Source organism: Rhinoderma darwinii, chromosome 3, assembly GCF_050947455.1.
Source record: "Rhinoderma darwinii isolate aRhiDar2 chromosome 3, aRhiDar2.hap1, whole genome shotgun sequence".
NCBI classification, from domain to species: domain Eukaryota; kingdom Metazoa; phylum Chordata; class Amphibia; order Anura; family Rhinodermatidae; genus Rhinoderma; species Rhinoderma darwinii.
The window spans coordinates 257,027,036-257,047,563 of NC_134689.1; the positions used below are offsets into that span (position 1 = coordinate 257,027,036).

Here is a 20,528-nt window from a genome sequence, read left to right on the forward strand (position 1 = left end):
TTTACAGCAAGGCAAGTGTAATCTCGTTTTAAATGACAGTTTACAGCATAGTCTCGCGAGATTACGCTTGCCTTGTTGTAAATCTCACACAAACGTTAGCGAAGTGTCAGGATTCTGAATAGACATCACGTCCTGGCTGGTAGTGATGTCTATTCACTGTCAGGACACTTGAGTAACATTAATGTGTGTGTATGTGGCTGCACATAGTGATCTAGCTAGATCACTATGTGCTGTGTAAATGAATGGTGAGAAGTGTATGACGCTGATTGGTCACTGATTGGTCAGCGTCATACACGCCTCTGTACAACACCCACTTGGTCAAAAAGTAAAACACGCCCAGTTGTCCATTAAGAAAGTCATTAGCATAAAGCTAATATAGGTCATAACTAAAATGATTGTTTTTCTAAATAAAAACCACTGCTGTAATCTACATTACAGCGCCGATCACATTATGTACAAGATAGGGCACTTATAATCTGGTGACAGAGCTTCTTTAAAAAGGTCACACAAGCTACGTCAATGTATTTCAACGCTAGGATTTTGTCACACCTGAACACAGAGCAATAAAAATGCCAGAAAGTAGTTTTAACATGCAGGGTTTGCCTGTACAAGGCTTTCTAATCATATCGTTTCATTCTACGAAAAAAGCCAAATATTTTTTTGGAACAATACATTTTTATTGAAATTTCAAAGTTTTTGACAAACCGTAAAATTACAAAACTATGATCTCTAAACAGTTCAAGATCATCGAAGACAAAACAAACAAAATCACGCATACGAAATCATGAATTCACTGTGCCAAATTCAAAGCAAAAAATACATAGACAAATCTTTTGAAAGACAATTAAAGAGGCTCTGTCACCAGATTTTGCAGCCCCTATCTGCTATTGCAGCAGATCGGCGCTGCAATGTAGATTACAGTAACGTTTTTATTTTTTAAAAACGAGCATTTTTGGCCAAGTTATAACCATTTTTGTAGTTATGCAAATGGAGCTTGCAAAAGTCCAAGTGGGTGTGTTTAAAAGTAAAAGTCCAAGTGGGCGTGTATTATGTGCGTACATCGGGGCGTTTTTAATACTTTTACTAGCTGGGCGCTCTGACGAGAAGTATCATCCACTTCTCTTCAGAACGCCCAGCTTCTGCCAGATCACGCTGTGACGTCACTCACAGGTCCTGCATCGTGTCAGACGAGCGAGGACACATCGGCACCAGAGGCTACAGATGATTCTGCAGCAGCATCGGCGTTAGCAGGTAAGTCGATGTAGCTACTTACCTGCAAACGCTGATGCTGCTGCAGAATCAACTGTAGCCTCTGGTGCCGATGTGTCCTCGCTCGTCTGACACGATGCAGGACCTGTGAGCGACGTCACAGCGTGATCTGCCAGAAGCTGGGCGTTCTGAAGAGAAGTGGATGATACTTCTCGTCAGAATGCCCAGCTAGTAAAAGAAGTAAAAAACGCCCCGCTTTACGCACATAATACACGCCCACTTGGACTTTTGCAAGCCTCATTTGCATAACTACAAAAATGGTCATAACTTGGCCAAAAATGCTCGTTTTTTTAAAATAAAAACTTTACTGTAATCTACATTGCAGCGCCGATCTGCTGCAATAGCAGATGGGGGTTGCAAAATCTGGTGACAGAGCCTCTTTAAAGAAAATATTGGTTATTACTCCAGGGTGTAAAAAGCCAAATATTAAAAGGCTTTTAAATATTTGAAAGGTAATTTATCTTTTTCTTTTTTAATAAAAATGTCAGTCAGTGTGATTAGTGCAACTTTCTTAATAGCTTTTATTAAAATATATTTTTACTTTTTGAGATACAGCGGCTTTGTATTCTCTATACAGAGCAGCTGTATCATTCGCTATGACCTGAATTAGTCAGTTCCGCGACGTCATCCAGAACAGCCTCCTGGGATGACGTTTCATCCCACGTGACCGCCGCTACAGCCTGTGATTGGCTGCAGCGGTCACATGGGCTGAATAGTCATCCCAGGAGGCTGGCCTGGAGGAAGAAACAGATTTCTGAGTAAGTATAAGATTTTTTTTTTTTTCTGAGTTGTGTTTTTTGCGGCAGAGTTGCTGTGATTCTGCGTCAATAAAAGCAACAAATAGCTATTTGTTGTGGGTTTTACTTAAACATTGAATTCAATGGGGAAAAACCCGCAACAAATAAGCATCGTTTACGCAAATACAATTGACATGCTGTGGAATAAAACTCTGCACCACAGGTCAATTTCAGAGCGCTTTTTCCGCAGTGTGTGGATGAGATTTGTTCTCTCTCATTCACTTTGCTGCTACTGTATTAGGATGTAGATTTTCCGCAACCAATTCTGTTGTGGAAAATCTGCAGTATTTACGCAACATGTGAACTGACCCTAAACCCCGATTTACTTCCATAAGCAGTGGTTGTCAGGTTTAACGCTTCTTTGGGTATCAAATAGTGACTGTTTTTTACGCGGAAACCGCGTCGGAAAATGCCTCCCTATCCTGCCCGTTTACGCCTCTGACCTCCGAATGACATCAATGGGAGGCAGATAAAGCGTATTTCGCAGCGTTTTTGCTCGTGGCACTCAATAGGCGTGAGCGAAAATCTCTGCAAACGGCGTGCAGGCAGATGGAAATCTGCCTGCAAACACATCTGTGTGAACAGGTGCCTCTCAGGCATTGCTGTTCTTAGGACTTGGCCTAGCTTCCTGGGCCCCACACCTCACACATAGCTCTGAATCTACCTTTTGAGTGTCACATACCTAAAACCTGTAATTACGAGGCCCACCTATTTCTGTGTCATTTTCACAATCTACACTATTATAATGTTAGCATACTTAGTGTGTGACATGCTTGGGTGTGATTTCCTACGTCTAATGTCACTACACCACAAGAAAAGCTTTTCATACTGCTGCTCCCCTGTACAAGTTCTAGTCTCCAATCACAACACAATAAAACTGCCATTGCCTCAGTTATAACAGTCAAGCAGTGTGCTAAATTTGACCACACTTATGTCATATTACACACACACAGTTGTGCGTTATGAATTTCCCTACAAGAGCGATGGGGGATGGTAAACATTATGCCTGGTAATTTCATTAGTTATGTTCCTGTTTGTATCTCATCTCTGCGCAGTTCACAAAACAAGGCAATTTCTTTACTTCCTCTTATAATCCCTTTCCAACCTTTACAATTGTTCATTCATTTCTCAGCAAAAGTAAAGCATGATGAAAATATTGGAGCATCTACTCTTCTCTGTAAGGCATTAGGAACCCTTCAGGCACATGAGGAAACACGTATCAGCTCAAATCTCACATGGTCATAAAAATCCACCCAAAGCACAGTATAGTGGAGCTATGTTAGGCCCTGTTCACACTGAAGTTTTTGGCACTGATTTTGATGCGGAAACCGCAACCGAAATCGCCCTTCCATTGATTTCAATGGAAGGCAGAAGCGTTTTTTTCCCTGGCAGGCTTTTAGCCACTCGTGGGAAAAAAGAAAAACTGCATCTCCTTCCTTGCCGCTGTTTCTGCCTCTGCCCTCCCATTGAAATCAATGGGAGGCAGAAAAAACCTGCGGCACTCGTTCCTGTGCGTTTTTTCGCTGCATTTTTGGCTTTGCGGTCCTTGAATTAGATTCAATGGCCGCGTGTGAAAGCCACAGCAAAAAAAAAATAAGTGCAAGCTGGTCAAAATCTGCCTAAAAATTCTTGAAGGAATTCTGAGGTAGATTTTTTCTGCCTGCAAAAAACTGTGAAGGCCTTAGGGGGAATTTACACATGCCAATTTTGTGGCATTTTTTTGCTACAATTATCGCATAAATCACCACAAAACCAGCACATGTGCCTTTTCAATCTTGTTTTACTTCTACAGGTAAAACTGTAGATTAATTTTTTTGTCTGTCCTACATTGTGGTCAGTCGGCAACAGGTTGCATCAACATCCAGCAATAAAGGTCTTCAACAGAGCAGAAAGTTATCCATGTGTCTGCCTGAATGACTAAATACATTAGCCACCAGTGTTACAATCTCTTTTCTCCATCCACAGGACTGAATAGGATTCAGTCCGATTATTTGGTCAATCAAAACTATACGGCACACGACGGAGCCTGTACGGGTTCACACACAAGCCACACAGCCTTCATGCACGGAGGCCACATATTGAGGTTTTATTGTGGTGCTTTGCAGCGAGTCTTCATAAGATGGAACCGCTATATGTGGTCTCACACTATAGAAGAGTTTCCACAACTTCATTTGTTTCAATGTCCTAATTCCAATGACCAAAACGACGAATGCACAATTGAGAGCGTTTTCGACTCATAGACCTCAATTTTAAGCCGTCTTTGTTGATGTGTTTAAATATATAAAAACGAAATATTATATTGCGTGAGGGAGGCCTAATGGTGCTACCATAAACAAGCACTTACATCTACTCCTTGCGGGCAACAAGATTATAGTGAGGGGGTTACATTGCTAGTTTGAAAAGGTCCATACAGCGCTGACACGTGGCGGATACGCTGAAGATTTTTTGTCCGGACTTGCGAGAAAAACCTGCAGTGCAATACACTAGCTGCAAAGGGGATGAGATTTAAAAAAAAAATTTCATCGACCCGATGGAGAAAATGTCAGCAGGGAAATTGACCTGCGGTGCAGTTTTTAAGTTCACAGCATGTCAATTTATGTTCCATATTTTCACCACGGATTTCTCTTTTTTCAACGAGAGGGGTGAAATTCATGGTGAAATCCACTGCAAAATCTGCATGTCTAACATGCAGAAATGCAGTGGGTTTGTGGTGCAGTTTTTCGCCCGGAATGTCCGCTGTGGAAAACTGCAGCACTTAGCCTGCTAGCAAACCGGCCTCCTGGGAGGGCGTTCCATCTCGAGACTGCAGCAGCCTGTGATTGGCTGCAGCGGTGGTCACATGGGATGAAGCTTTATCGCAGGAGGCCAAGCCTTCTGACGTCACCCAGGCCGGCCTCCCGGGATGACATTTCATCCCATGTCACCGCTGCTACAGCCTGTGATTGGCTGCAGCGGTAACATGGGATGAGACGTCATCCCAGGAGGCAGCGCTGGAGGGAGGAACGCAGACTTCTGGGTAAATATCAATTATTCTTTTTTTTTTAGTCGCGGTGGGATCGCTGCGAACCTGTCGCACAAAACGCAACAACTGCTATTTGTTGCGGGATTTAGCTTGCCATTTAATTCAATGGGGAATACCCGCAACAAATAGGCAGAGTTTACGCAAATACAATTGACATGCTGCGGAATAAAACGCCGCACCGCAGGTCAATTTGAACGTTTTTCCGCTCAGTAATTTATGCAGCGTGTGGATGAGATCTGTTCACATCTCATCCGCTTTGCTGCTACTGTGTTTGATGCGGATTTTCTGCAATGTATTCCGTTGCTAAAACCCGCAGTATTTAGGCTACGTGTGAACTCGGCCTTAGGCTGTATTCAGATGTTGAAGTGATAAACTGTATGCATTTTTACTGCGACCACATAGAAAAAAATAAATAAATAAAAAATAAAAATACAAAAAAAAAAAATACAAAAAAAAAAAATCGGAGTTTTTTTTTTTTTTAAATGCAGTTATATCCACACCTCAACCACAATGTCTGAATACACCCTTGGGCTAGATTCACAGGAGCATCTCAGTTTTGCATCCGCAAAAAAACTTTTTCACGCGTAGCATTTCCGGGTGCCATCAGTGTTTGTTCTGTGTGGCATCAGTTGTTGGTGCACATTTCTTCATTCTTATTTTTTTTCTCTGCACTTCAAGGAACTGGTGTGTGAATAACGGACAGCACATGGATGTGCTGTACGTGATTGTCCCACACCCAATGACTTCAATGGGTGTGTGATCCGCAAAAAACACACAAAAATAGGACATGCAAGGGGGAGGTTGTGGGTTTTCTTATCCGCAACATGTCAATTCTGTTGCGGATTTTCACCATTCATTTTCCCCTTTGCAATGCATAGGGTGAAATCCGCACCAATATTTGCATGCAACACACGCGCATTTGATTTGAAATCCGCTACGGAAAAAGTCTAACATATGGAGCCATAGGGTTGTATGGGGGCCCCATTGGAGACAAGGACTAATGTGAGTGAGGACAACCTCCGTACAGTGCCATGGACTATAAAGGCACTATTTATATTCGGCAGTGTTGTACAGAGATTGTTAGTACTCACATCGGTCCCGGTCTCCATTGGGGCTCACAACCTAAATTTCATATTAACCAGTCAGTATGGTTTTTTTTGGGAGTGTCGGAGGCAGCTGGAGTACCCAGAGGAAATCCCTGCAAACACAGGGAGAACATGCAAACTCCATGCAGATGTGGCCTACGGAGGGATTTGAAGCCAGTGCTCCGGTCATGCAAGGAAACAGTGAGCCACCATGCGGACCCACTGAAAAGTAATATCATTGCTGTATGGTAAGATACTCATAGTATAGACATAACAGACCATATTAAATGTGAATATAAAAAGATCATGCAGAGTTAGTCTAAAGCAAAAATAACGCAACAATAATGACAGTCTTTCTAGCCTCCACCAAGCCAGACAGCTGGAATTTCTGAAAGTGCTCAGCTAGTGAGTGACAAACACATCCCCGGGGAGTGCGCGCACTGACAGCCACAGACCTTCCCCCTTCTCAAGATAAAACACTGTCCTGCCACTATGGTAACAGAATGGAGAAATGCGGACAAGGGATGCCCAAGGCAACACAGAAAGGCTTTCTGCCTACGTTCTGGGATTAAAGAAGAAGTAGGTATTTGCACATCTGTAAGAAATTGTTCCTTCTCGATAGAATGTTCATAACTAGAGGATACTTTATGTTGTTTCAGCACAATCCAGGGTGTGTCTATGGTGAGGGACACGGCAATCAGATCCCTTCTACTAACACACAAGCCACATGCATGTGTAGACCCATCGCTTCAACAATGCTCTTTCCACTGCAGTACCATGGTGTCCCAGTATGATGGTGGCAATAAAGGCATAATATAACAACCTAGATAATGATTCTGCAATCATTGGCGGGGAGATAATACAATATGCTAATGTTTCTTACATGACAAGCCAACATTACTACCCAACTGGCATACATCAGTGTGCACAATGGATCTTAGCATAAAGACTCATGTTATAGATGGCATACAACTCAATGTTCCATACATGTGAATGGGGTGGTTTCTGCAAGTACCCAATCAGATTAATGAGACGGTTCTAACAAAAAGTACCAGCGTTACCCATAGCAACCAAACCCGCTCTGGAAAAGAGGGCAGGAATAGGATTGGTTAGCTTTGGCAACACCAAGCTCTATGTTATGCCAGGTGTTATATATGAGGGACATTATAATGAAATCCAGTAACTAGATCTTGATGACATGGATTTCAAGAAGAGACAGTTATGATTTTTTATTTGTATAGGTACATCTATATAGACCCCATAAATCTGGAGGTAATCGCTTTAAAGGGCCACTAAACATTATAAAAGAGCAAGTTATTAAAAAAGCGATCACATCATTCAGATACAAGGAAAGGTAGGGAAGATATTTTTCTGGGCTCTTGTCAGTAATCTCATTGAAAACAATACTACAATATTACCCAGACTGAAGTGGCTGCTCACAGGGAACAATAGACTGCTTTCATCTGCATTTCCAATTCATATAACATTTATACATTGGGAGCCTTGAAATATTAGGAGGACCAAGATATGAAGATTGCACTATCCACTGTCCCTTCAGCATTCGATATGTATATCATATTATAGAGACTCTTCTGATACTATTAGGGCTTGTCCACACATAACGGAATTGCTGCAGAAATTTTCTGCAGCAATTCTGCAGAAACTTGCAGGATTTCCGCTGCGGTAAAACCACACAATTTGCTGCGTTTTTATACTGCAGAATATGGTGCGTATTTTACTGTGCTCTCTCAATGTTGGGAGATGGTGATATCTCCTCCAAAAAAAACAGAATTGCAGTCCACTTTCCACAGCAGGAATAGACATGCTGCAGTACAAAAAATATGCACCGCAGGTCAATTTCTGGTTGGAAATTTTTACGCAGCACATGGATGAGATTTGTTCAATCTCATCCACTTTGCTCCTACTGTATTCTGCTGCGTATTCTCCGTCTGCAATTCCGGAGGGAAAATACGCAGCGATTCCGCTATGTGTAGACGTGCCCCCAAAAATTCTCACCCTATAAAGGTCCCTTTCAAACAGTAGGGCAGATTTACTATTAAAAATGCTAACTTTTTGCACCTTGTCCAACAAGGGCCGCAGCTGAAAATGTGCCACATTGCACAAAAAGATTGGTGCAATGAACCTGGTCCAGCCTATGCCAACAAAGAGGTGGCAAAAAATTAGATAGAAGTTCTTAAAGATGCACAAAAATTTATCGTACAGCATAAGCCACTGTAATAAAGGGGTGGTTCACTACCAGACTACTAATGACCTATCCACCGGTTTGGGGTCGGACATCCAGACCCCGAACTGATCAACTGTTACGGCTGCCTTCGGCACCAGACGTCCACGCCGGAAGCAGTTGGCTCCGGTCACGGAATAGCGGTATTCAAGGGAACAAGAGCAGAGCTGCTGTTCGGAAAGGGCCGCTATGCAATGTACGGAGCCAACTGCTTCCGGCTCCGTACTGTGCAATGACATCTGGTGCCCGCAGACAGCCGAAGCAGCTGATCATTGTGGGGTCCGGGTGCCGGACCCCCACTGACCGTAGTGGACAACCCATTTAAAGAGGACTTGTCACCACTTGTATTCCCTATGAAATAAATCAGGAAGCGGGTTTTTTTTTAGTACTGTGCATTGTGCTATTCCTTGGTGATTCTTCCTAAAAATGTATAAATAGACAACTGGGTGTTACTATTCCCCTTGTCAAAGGGGCGTGTCTCTAGACAGCCTCACTCTGTCAGCACTGATTGGACAGTGTCAGTCTGTGTAGGGGGATACACCCCCGACTGGTAACACCAAGTCGTATTCATACATTTCTAGGAGGAATCACAGGGGATCGGACAACGTAGAGTACTAAGAAAAGATCTTCCAGAATTGTAAGGGTATGTTCACACGGCTTATTTACGGACGTAATTCGGGCGTTTTACGCCTGGAATTACGGCCGAAAATACAGCTTGAAACCATTGACAAACATCAGCCCATTGAAAGCAATGGGTTTTACGTTGGTCTGTTCCCACGAGGCGTAAATTTACGCGTCGCTGTCAAAAGACGGAGCGTAAAAAGACGCCCGCGTCAAAGAAGTGCCTGTCACTTCTTCAGACGTAAATGGAGCCGTTTCCCATTGACTCCATGGAAAAACAGCTCCATTTACGTCCGTAATTGACGCAGCGAAAAGAGCCTCAACATGCCATGACGGCTGAAATTACGGAGCTGATTTCTCCTGAAAACAGCTCCGTAATTTCTGCCGTTACGGACGCTGCCGTGTGAACATACCCTTATTCCATGGGGAATAGAAGTATTTACTAAAACAGACATGTCAGAAGAGGTGACCGTTCCTTTTTTAACATTATTCTACGTGGCAATAGGTCACATCCTCTTCACATGTCAGAGAAATATAAAGTAGCCTAAGACCGGGTTCCCACGAGTCGGATACACTGGGTAACAATCATGCAGCGTGTCCGAAATGGAACCCGCAGTACATTCCGTCCGAAAAAATAATTAAATCGCATCGCATCGCACCACACCACACCGTCTGAAAAAACGCACAGAATTTCTGCTGCGGAAGAAAGTAGTTTATACTTACTCCCTCTGTTTTCTCTGCGCGTTGGGCGGCCTCCTATAAGGATATAGCAGGCCATGTGACGCAGCAGCCTATGATTGGCTGCAGCGGTCACATGGGATTAAACATCATACTGCTGGAAGAAGGAGGGCGTTCTGTGCAAGTATGATTTTTTTTTGGTTTCCAAAGTTGTGATTTTTGCGGCGTAATCGTTGTGAATACGCCGCAAAATTCGCAACCCTTCGCTTTCTGTTGCGGGATTTGCATCCCCATTGAATTCAATGGGGAAAACCTGCAACGGAAAATCAACGAAAACGCAGAATAAATGGACATGCTGCGGAATCAAATTCCTCACCGCAGGTTAATATATTAACGTTTACGCTGGGATTTTTTCCACAGCGTTGGCATGAGATTGTCTACTTATCCACTTTGCTGCTACTGTAAATGCTGCGGAATTTCATTGCGGAAATTCCACAGCGTTTACGCTACGTGGGAAGCCGGCCTTAGGCTCATTTTACACACTGCATTTACTTGCATTTTCAGTGGTGTTTTTCCACAGTTCTTTTACCCAAAAACACTGCGTCCAGATGTTATTTTAAAGTCTATGGCAAAATAGGAGAAGGCCTACATCCACAGAATTTTGGTTTGTGGCGTTTTTTGCGGTCGGTGGCATTTTTATAAATTTTTATTTTATTTTTTTTAAAAACCAGCATGCTCTCTGTTATGATGATTTTTTTATGGCATTTTACCCCATAGGCTTCAAAAGTCAGCAAAAACACACGTGAAAACTCAACGCAACGGCTTGTCCACACAACAGAATTGCTGCGGAATTGCGGACAGAAAAGACGCAGTAAAATACAGTAGCAACAAAGTGGGTGAAATCTAACAAATCTCATCCACACGCTGCGTAAAATTTCAGAGCAGAAATTGAACTGCGGTGCATATTTTTCGTACAGCAGCATGTCAATTCCTGCTGCAGAAAGTGGACTGAATTGCTGCGTTTTTCAGAGGAGATCTCACCATCTCCCAAAATTGAAGAAAAAAAAAACCACAGGAAAAAGTGTGTTTTTTCCACAGCGGAATGTCTGCTAGTTTCTGTAGAAATTCAGTTACGTGTGGACAAGCCCCAAAGCAGTTTAAAACGCCATACAAGGACCCTGTGAAGAAGGCCTTACTATATAGTTTGCAGTGTGTTTTCCCACAATCCTGCATAGCATTGTTAACGAAAACAAGGCGTGGGATACGAAAAATAGGAATAGTACATGGCCATCATATGTTATGTGAATTGTCCCGCTTTAGCGGAGGAAAAAAAAAAAAGTTACAAATTTAGGCGAGATGTTTTGTACGGTGCCCGCCATATTTTAAAATAAGCAGCGTGGCTTAACAAAAGAGGAGGGTCCATCACAGCATGCAGATTTACTATAATTAACCCCAGAAGTTATAACAGAAATCTTCGGCAGCACAAGATGTGAATAATTTATATAGGGGTGTGCATCTTACAGGCTTCTGACCAAGACTGGCATATAAACTGCCAGTCTTAGTACATCTGTCCCATTGTCTTTGGAACACACACATACATCAGTTTTTTTAAGCATGGATGCGTTTGGGCTACATTCACACATAGCGGAATTGATGGAGAGGTTCTCTCCGGATTTGTGAGCGGCAAATTTGCAGCGGGATACAGTAGCAGCAAAGTGGATGCGATATGTCCAAATCTCATCCACACACTGCAGAAAATTTCCGTGCAGATATTTTAATCCGCAACATGTCAATTTCTGCTGAAGAATTGTTGCTTATTTGTTGCGAATTTTCCCTATTCAGCTCGTTGGTGGAAATCCGCAACAAATAATTGTTGCAGTTTTACTGTTGAAAAGTAAAAAATGTGAATAGGAATATAAAAAGCTCTATTCCCAGTTTAAAATGAAACAATATATATATAAACCATACTCACATCCCCCTGGTCTCCCATAGCGATGCCTCACTGCTCTCTCGTCTGTGCTGTTGGCCTCCTTGGATGACCTTTCGTCCCATGCGACCGCTGCAGCTAATCACAGGCTGAAGCGGTCAATACGCCATCCCAGGAGGCCGACAGTTCAGATATCAAACTGGGGAGCAGAGAGGCATCGCTACTATAGGAGACCGGGGGGAGGGTACAATATTTTATTTATATTTTTTTTCCATCCCCGCTACTGCTTCAGCAGCGGCAAATCTGTCCGAAAATCTGTATGACATTAAGCACAATTTGGTGGTTACTTTTGGCCCGAATTTCCACTGAATCCGAGTTGAATTGGTTGTGGAATTATCCGCATCAAATCTGACCCGTGTCAGCCTACCCTTAGTCCCCCTGCAAATGCAGCACATTTTGTTGCATATTTTGTGCTTGCTGCAGAAACAATCCCATTGAGATGAATGAAACAGATTTTCAGTCGCAGAAATTTCTGCAACAAAATCTGCCGCATGTGAATCGACCAATTGAAACAAAAAATGAAAGCATCTAGCACATCATGTCAAGGTCTTTTTCACACACACTTTACCGCGTTTTTCCACAAGTATTTTTGGTTGTTTTTTTTTTTATTTAGTGTCATTTTAAATAAGCGTTTTCCTCCAAAAAAACATACCCATAGCATGCAGAGTTTTGAAAAAGCCTAATGAAATCTGAAGATTTTTTTTTTTATCTCACTGACTGTAAGCAATGACATCAGGCCATACTTATTACTCAAATTAAGAGGGCTGGACAAATGCAACTAGAACATATAGGTTGTTTTCACATGTTGCGGCAAATTCGCAATTTTTGGAAAATTGTGGCAAAACTGTACCATGTTGCCATGATAGGAAAAACACAGCGGAAAACGCAAATGGTCCGCGACATGGGAACACAGATCAAGCGTATTTTCACAAAGGGCGGATACGCAGCGTAAAAGCACACAGCGTATTCGCACTGAACGACGCAGGGAATTCAATGGGGAGAAGGAAATAAACCACTACCAAACACCTCGTGCAGCAGTTTTTCTCCCGTTGGAACAAAGGATCGGTCATGTTGAAATCTAACATGCCCAAACTGTCCCTTACATCTGAACGGCGCCATTCCTGCATGTGATTGTGAAATTTTTGCAACAAATGTCAACATACCTTCAGGCTAAGGCTACTGTAGTAAGAGTAATCCAAACTTTAACGCGCAATTTTCAAATTACATTATGGAATAAAAAAAGTAGACGCTACTGTTTAAAATCGCTCCCAAATAGCTAGCGATTTGCTTGACTGGAGCAATTTTGAAGAGATTTGCAAGCTACTCAATGAATTTCTGTACAGTGTTTTCGGAGTGAGTTTTTGTGGTGAGAGATAAACAGTCTATGTGTGACCCCAGCCTAGAAAATTGCTTTGGTTTTCTGTTGTGGTCTATAAACGTTCCTGCGGCCAGGACAATTAAAATATCAGATTGGCTCCAGGAGTGATCCAACTGGTTTATAAAGTCTATAGTACTTTGTCCAGCAATAGATATCATTGTATGCTATTGACTAGTATGGAAGCAAAAACATTTTCCTCCTAAGCCTTGTTCACACGGTGCCAATTTGATGCAGATTTTGCATGCATTTTTTTTATGCCAAAACCAGAAAAGGAGACAGGGCCTCTTTAAAGAGGCTCTGTCACCAGATTTTGCAATCCCTATCTGCTATTGCAGCAGATCGGCGCTGCAATGTAGATTACAGTAACGTTTTTATTTTTAAAAAACTAGCATTTTTGGCCAAGTTATGACCATTTTTGTATTTATGCAAATGAGGCTTGCAAAAGTACAACTGGGCGTGTTTAAAGTAAAAGTACAACTGGGCGTGTATTATGTGCGTACATCGGGGTGTTTTTACTACTTTTACTAGCTGGGCGTTGTGAATGGGAGTGTATGATGCTGACGAATCAGCATCATCCACTTCTGTTCGTTAACACCCAGCTTCTGGCAGTGCAGACACACAGCGTGTTCTCGAGAGATCACGCTGTGACGTCACTCACTTCCTGCCCCAGGTCCTGCATCGTGTCGGACACATCGGCACCAGAGGCTACAGTTGATTCTGCAGCAGCATCAGCGTTTGCAGGTAAGTAGCTACATCGACTTACCTGCAAACGCCGATGCTGCTGCAGAATCAACTGTAGCCTCTGGTGCCGATGTGTCCTCGCTCGTCCGACACGATGCAGGACCTGTGAGTGACGTCACAGCGTGATCTCTCGAGAACACGGCTGTGTCTGCACTGCCAGAAGCTGGACGTTCTGAAGAGAAGTGGATGATACTTCTCGTCAGAACGCCCAGCTAGTAAAAGTAGTAAAAACGCCCCGATGTACGCACATAATACACGCCCACTTGGACTTTTACTGTAAACACGCCCAGTTGGACTTTTGCAAGCCTCATTTGCATAAATACAAAAATGGTCATAACTTGGCCAAAAATGCTCGTTTTTTAAAAATAAAAACGTTACTGTAATCTACATTGCAGCGCCTATCTGCTGCAATAGCAGATAGGGGTTGCAAAATCTGGTGACAGAGCCTCTTTAAGGCCTTACTTTATATATTTCTTCTGTTAAGGTTCTATTCCTGGTTTTGGATTAGAAAAAAAATAAATACATGCAAATCTGCACTGTGTGAAGAAGGCCTTCTAGGCCAAATATATTTAACTTGTACAATAAAACCTCTTCAAAAGACCACCCTTTTGTCTAGACTAGATTTCATGAGACAGATTTTTTAGTTCCATCATACACTATATATACTAATCACACTGTTTGATAGGACCACCATTGCCCCAAGAACACAATCTTTCAATGCAATTTTGGGTGGTTATCTTAAAGGGGTATTCCCAAAATTATTACCTACTCACAGAATATGCGATAACCTTCAAATCGTAAGAACGGGTTCCCAAAACCCCAGATCCTACTCAATGCACACCCTACAGTGCAGTGGTCAATAATGCGCCCGCTGCCCCATTCAAAGTCTATGAGAATAACAAACAATGACTGTACTCGGCTGTTTCCGTCATTCCCATAGACTTTGAATAGAGAGGCAGTGCGCATGCTCAACCGCCGCTTCATTTAATGTCCCCCCCTTTAAAAAGGTTTCACTAAATTACATATAAGCTTAAAGGCAGTTTTCAAGCTCATTCTCTATCGTGTCAATAAGAAGGTCACATCACTGAGAAGCCCCCAATGATATCCTAAAGAAACACAATCTGGGATCCATTTTCAGTGGAGAAATGCCCAAGCTCACACAACCATGTCTCCATGCTAGGACCGACTTGTTCTGGATATTGGTGGAGGTTTCAGCTCCCAGAACTCCCCCATTGTAACCTTCTGACACGTCAGAAAATATATATATATTTTTTTTCTTTTAAAAAAAACCCATAAAAGTCAAAACAAATTTAATTTTTTATTAGGCTGGGTTCTCACATTGTGGTTTTAATTCTTTTTTCAGTGCATTGAGATTTTACAAAACACAGCAAAATGGCACAGGTTTTGCTGCCATTCACAGCAAAAAAACACATTTAAACTGCAATGGGAGAACCCAGCCCTTAAGGGTTCCCTTTTTTTGGTAAACAACATATGTGCTATGACTACCATCCATACAGAGAATGTAAAAACGTACATCCAGAGCACTGATCGCAGGAGCCGCAACTGAACGGTTTGTATCTCATCAATAAAATGACTGTATGGACAAGAATTGGTGACTGGCTATTGTTCCCAGGACCAGCCCTTGGGATCAAAATGTTAATATATCTTACTAAATGTGTCCAACCAGGGTCAGTTGTTATGGATAATGGTTTATACCTATGGTACTAAGACAGTTGTTCCTGCCTCAAGGAAACGTGTTCCATTGGTTGGGAAAATATAGCCCTGGCTCTTTTCCACCACGTTTGCATTTAAAGGGGTTCTCTCAGCACGACAATCCATTCTGAAAGTAAAGCAGATCGCTGCCCGACTTCTAGCACCCCTGGGATTCTGCTGTTTTCGTCAGGGGAAGTCGCAGCAAGCAATACTATTCCCCAGAGAAATTAAATATTAGGGTATGTTCACACGCAGTAGTAAAATACGTCTGAAATGACGGAGCTGTTTTCACCTGAAAACAGCTCCTGATTTTCAGACGTTTTTTTAACTCTGGTTTTTCACTGCGTATTTTACAGACGTTATTGGAGCTGTTTTTCAATGGAGTCCATGAAAAACGGCTCCAAAAACATCCCAAGAAGGGACATGCACTTCTTTTTCGCGGACGTCTTTTTACGCGCCGTCTTGACAGCGACGAGTAAAATTACACCTCGTGGGAACAGAACACCGTAAAACCCATTGAAAGCAATGGGCAGATGTTTGTAGGCGTAATGGAGCCGTTTTTTCAGGCGTAATTCGAGGCGTAAGACGGTGAAAACAGTGCGTGTGAACATACCTTTACGTGGCGGACATTCATATGTATAGGGCATATGGAAATGGATTGTTCCGATGGTGCGGACCTTTAATCCGTTAGTAAATGAGAAAAAAAATACAAATCTTGTTCATGTGTAACACCGGGAACAACTTTCTACATGAAAAGTAAACATTGCTGCAAATATCTGTCAATGTATTGGCCTCACAATAGTGAAAAGCATCAGAACACCAATCAGGGGACAGCGTCCGATCTAGTACGTATTTTATCAGTGAATTTCCATCTACCCGGGTTTATTTACTATAGATATAGGGATACAAATGGAGGTCAGGACTATAAAACTGCCCTCAGACAAAACCAATAAAGCTGCCGTTCTTAGATAAAGAACATATACTGGTCTGACCAATAACAAGGACTGGCACCAATGCCACCAGAAAGTCTAGATCAGCATAGAAACCATTTCACGACTGGTCAATATTAGGACATACAGAAGCCGCCTCGTGTCAGCGCACACAATATACTGGCCAAGATGAGCAGGCTAATGTAAAGGGCTTGGAGAGAATCACACCATTGTTTGTGAGAACACAAGACCTACCCCAGACCTATGTAATGTAACGTATCTGTCAACAATTCCAGCATGTCCTCGAAATGGAAACTTTACTGAACTCAAGGGTTAATAATACAGAGACCAGCGTTCATGGCAATATTATATAAATAGATCTTCTGTACAATAACATTGGTGTTACACTAATACAAACATATAATAGCATGAGCTATGTGCAGTAGGTTTGTCACACGCAGAGGGCACTTGTCATTCACTGACACACATCCATGCAGTCTCACCTGGAGGTACAGATGTCCAGGATCTCCCATTGAATTGGGGCGACGTGTGGAGGAGCAATGGGGGGCGAGGCAGGAACTGAGACCAGAGAGGGATGGAGAGAGGGTACAGACTAAGCTAGGATCAGAGAGGAAGGGGTGGGCTGACACAAGGGAACGCTGCAACATGCAGAATGATGCGGACAGCAGAGGGACAATGCATGTAGAGCAGGGGGGAGTCCAGAGGACTAGAGCTGGAGGATAGCACAGGAATCACTGATGTATGGTGCTATAATAACGGGGCTGTACAATGGGAACCGGGGAGGCAGAGGTTAATAGAAGGCAAGCGTGTGTCAGAGGAGGTGCAGGAGCGTGTCCCAGCGATATCCTAATGTATTGACCAGCTCGGAATGGAAACCGTTGCAGGCTCGGAGAAGCAGGCAGGCCTCCGTTCAGTTGTCTCTGCAGACGCGGCCCTGACAGAGGAAACGGTGCCAGGCCCGACCACCGCACCGCGCCTGCGCGGCCAGAGCAGGGGCGCAGGGCGTGAACCGCCCCTCCTTTCTCCGCCATATTGTGGATGGCTAAAGACGTCCGTACGTCTGGTTGGTGAGGTGACGCAATTTTAAGGCGACGCAGCTATGAAGTGTAATGACAACAAAGCAGACGCTGTGTGATAGCAGTATATGAACTTGTTGTTTCGTTTTTTTGTTTGTGCTTTGCACTGATGTAGAATGGAGGGACGGAGGAAATATTGAAACAGCGTAGCTTCCCAGCAATGGACACAGTGGTTAATGTTAGGGTATGTGCACACACACTAATTACGTCCGTAATTGACGGACGTATTTCGGCCGCTAGTCCCGGACCGAACTCAGTGCAGGGAGCCGGGCTCCTAGCATCATACATATGTACGATGCTAGGAGTCCCTGCCTCTCCGTGGAACTACTGTCCCGTACTGAAAACATGATTACAGTACGGGACAGTTGTCCTGCAGAGAGGCAGGGACTCCTAGCATCGTACATAACTATGATGCTAGGAGCCCGGCTCCCTGCACTATGTTCGGTCCGGTACTTGCGGCCGAAATACGTCCGTCAATCACGGACGTAATTAGTGTGTGTGCACATACCCTTGGTATGTGCACACACACTAATTACGTCCGTGATTGACGGACGTATTTCGGCCGCAAGTACCGGACCGAACACAGTGCAGGGAGCCGGGCTCCAAGCATCATACTTATGTACGATGCTAGGAGTCCCTGCCTCTCCGTGGAACTACTGTCCCGTACTGAAAACATGATTACAGTACGGGACAGTTGTCCTGCAGAGAGGCAGGGACTCCTAGCATCGTATATAACTATGATGCTAGGAGCCCGGCTCCCTGCACTGTGTTCGGTCCGGGACTTGCGGCCGAAATACGTCCGTCAATCACGGACGTAATTAGTGTGTGTGCACATACCCTTAGGGTATGTTCACACGGCCTATTTACGGACGTAATTCGGGCGTTTTTGCCCCGAATTACGTCTGAAAATAGCGCTGACAAACATCTGCCCATTGAAAGCAATGGGCAGACGTTTGTCTGTTCACACGAGGCGTATATTTACGTGCCGCTGTCAAATGACGGCGCGTAACTAGACGCCCGCGTCAAAGAAGTGACCTGTCACTTCTTTGGCCGTAATTGGAGCCGTTATTCATTGACTCCAATGAATAGCAGCGCTAATTACGCCCGTAATTGACGTGACGTTCAAGCGCCTGCACATGCCGGTACGGCTGAAATTACGGGGATGTTTTCAGGCTGAAACATCCCCGTAATTTCAGCCGTTACGGACGCCCTCGTGTGAACATACCCTCAGGCTATGTTCACACGCTTAACAAAAAACGGCTGAAAATACGGAGCTGTTTTCAAGGGAAAACAGCCTCTGATTTTCAGCCGTTTTTTAAAGAGGCTCTGTCACCAGATTTTGCAACCCCTATCTGCTATTGCAGCAGATCGGCGCTGCAATGCTGATTACGAGCATTTTTGGCCAAGTTATGACCATTTTTGTATTTATGCAAATGAGGCTTGCAAAAGTCCAAGTGGGCGTGTTTAAAGTAAAAGTCCAAGTGGGCGTGTATTATGTGTGTTACATCGGGGCGTGTTTACTTCTTTTACTAGTTGGGCGTTCTGACGGGAAGTATCATCCACTTCTCTTCAGAACGCCCAGCTTCTGGCAGTGCAGATCTGTGACGTCACTCACAGGTACTGCATCGTGTCGGCACCAGAGGCTACAGTTGATTCTGCAGCAGCATCAGCGTTTGCAGGTAAGTAGCTACATCGACTTACCTGCAAACGCTGATGCTGCTGCAGAATCAACTGTAGCCTCTGGTGCCGATGTGGCCGACACGATGCAGGACCTGTGAGTGACGTCACAGATCTGCAATGCCAGAAGCTGGGCGTTCTGAAGAGAAGTGGATGATACTTCTCGTCAGAAAGCCCAGCTAGTAAAAGAAGTAAACACGCCCCGATGTACGCACATAATACACGCCCACTTGGACTTTTACTTTAAACACGCCCAGTTGTACTTTTGCAAGCCTCATTTGCATAAATACAAAAATGGTCATAACTTGGCCAAAAATGCTCGTTTTTTCAAAATAAAAACGTTACTGTAATCTACATTGCAGCGCCGATCTGCTGCAATAGCAGATAGGGGTTGCAAAATCTGGTGACAGAGCGTCTTTAAGCAACTTGCGTTTTTTTAGGCGTTTTTTACAGCCGTTTTTAGAGCTGTTTTTCCATTGAGTCAATGAAAAACGGCTCAAAGGGTACGTGCACACAATAAGGGTATGTTCACACACACACTAATTACGGACTTAATTCGGGGGTTTTTGCCCCGAATTACGTCCGAAAAATGCGGCTTGAAAGCGCTGACAAACATCTGCCCATTGAAAGCAATGGGCTGACGTTTGTCTGTTCACACGAGGCGTATATTGACGCGCCGCTGTCAAATGACGGCGCGTAAATAGACGCCCGCGTCAAAGAAGTGACCTGTCACTTCTTGGGGCGTAATTGGAGCCGTTAGTCATTGACTCCAATGAAAAGCAGCGGCAATTACGTCCGTAATGGACGCGGCGTTCAAGCGCCTGCACATGCCGTTACGGCTGAAAATACGGGGATGTCTTCTGAAAACATCCCCGTAATTTCAGCCGTTACGGACGCTGTCGTGTGAACATACCCTAACTGCAATTACGTTTGAAATTACGAAGCTGTTTTCAGGAGAAAACAGCTCCTGAATTTCAGACGTAATTGCATGTACTCGCGTTTTGCGGGGCGTCTTTTACGGACGTAATTTGGAGCTGTTCTTCATTGGAGTCAGTGAAAAACGGCTCCAATTACGTCCCAAGAAGTGTCCTGCACTTCTTTTGACGAGGCTGTAATTTTACGCGCCGTCTTTTGACAGCGACGCATAAAATGACAGGTCGTCGGCACAGAACATCGTAAAGCCCATGAAAGTAATGGCCAGATGTTTGCCGACGTATTGGAGCCGTTTTTTCAGACGTAATTCGAGGCGTAAAACGCCTCCATTAGGCTGGGTTCACACGTGCACGTCCGTT

General features: G+C 43.7%; 1 protein-coding gene across 1 annotated transcript in view; it reads right to left on the reverse strand.

Moving 5' to 3' along the window:
• CSK (C-terminal Src kinase) overlaps window positions 1-17,498 on the reverse strand; it is a 112,374-nt gene extending 94,876 nt beyond the window's left edge. Inside the window, exon 1 of the mRNA XM_075857805.1 lies at window positions 16,966-17,498. The gene's annotated coding sequence lies outside the window, so the exon portion shown is untranslated. The remainder of the gene's footprint in view (window positions 1-16,965) is intronic.
• Window positions 17,499-20,528: the final 3,030 nt, after the last annotated feature.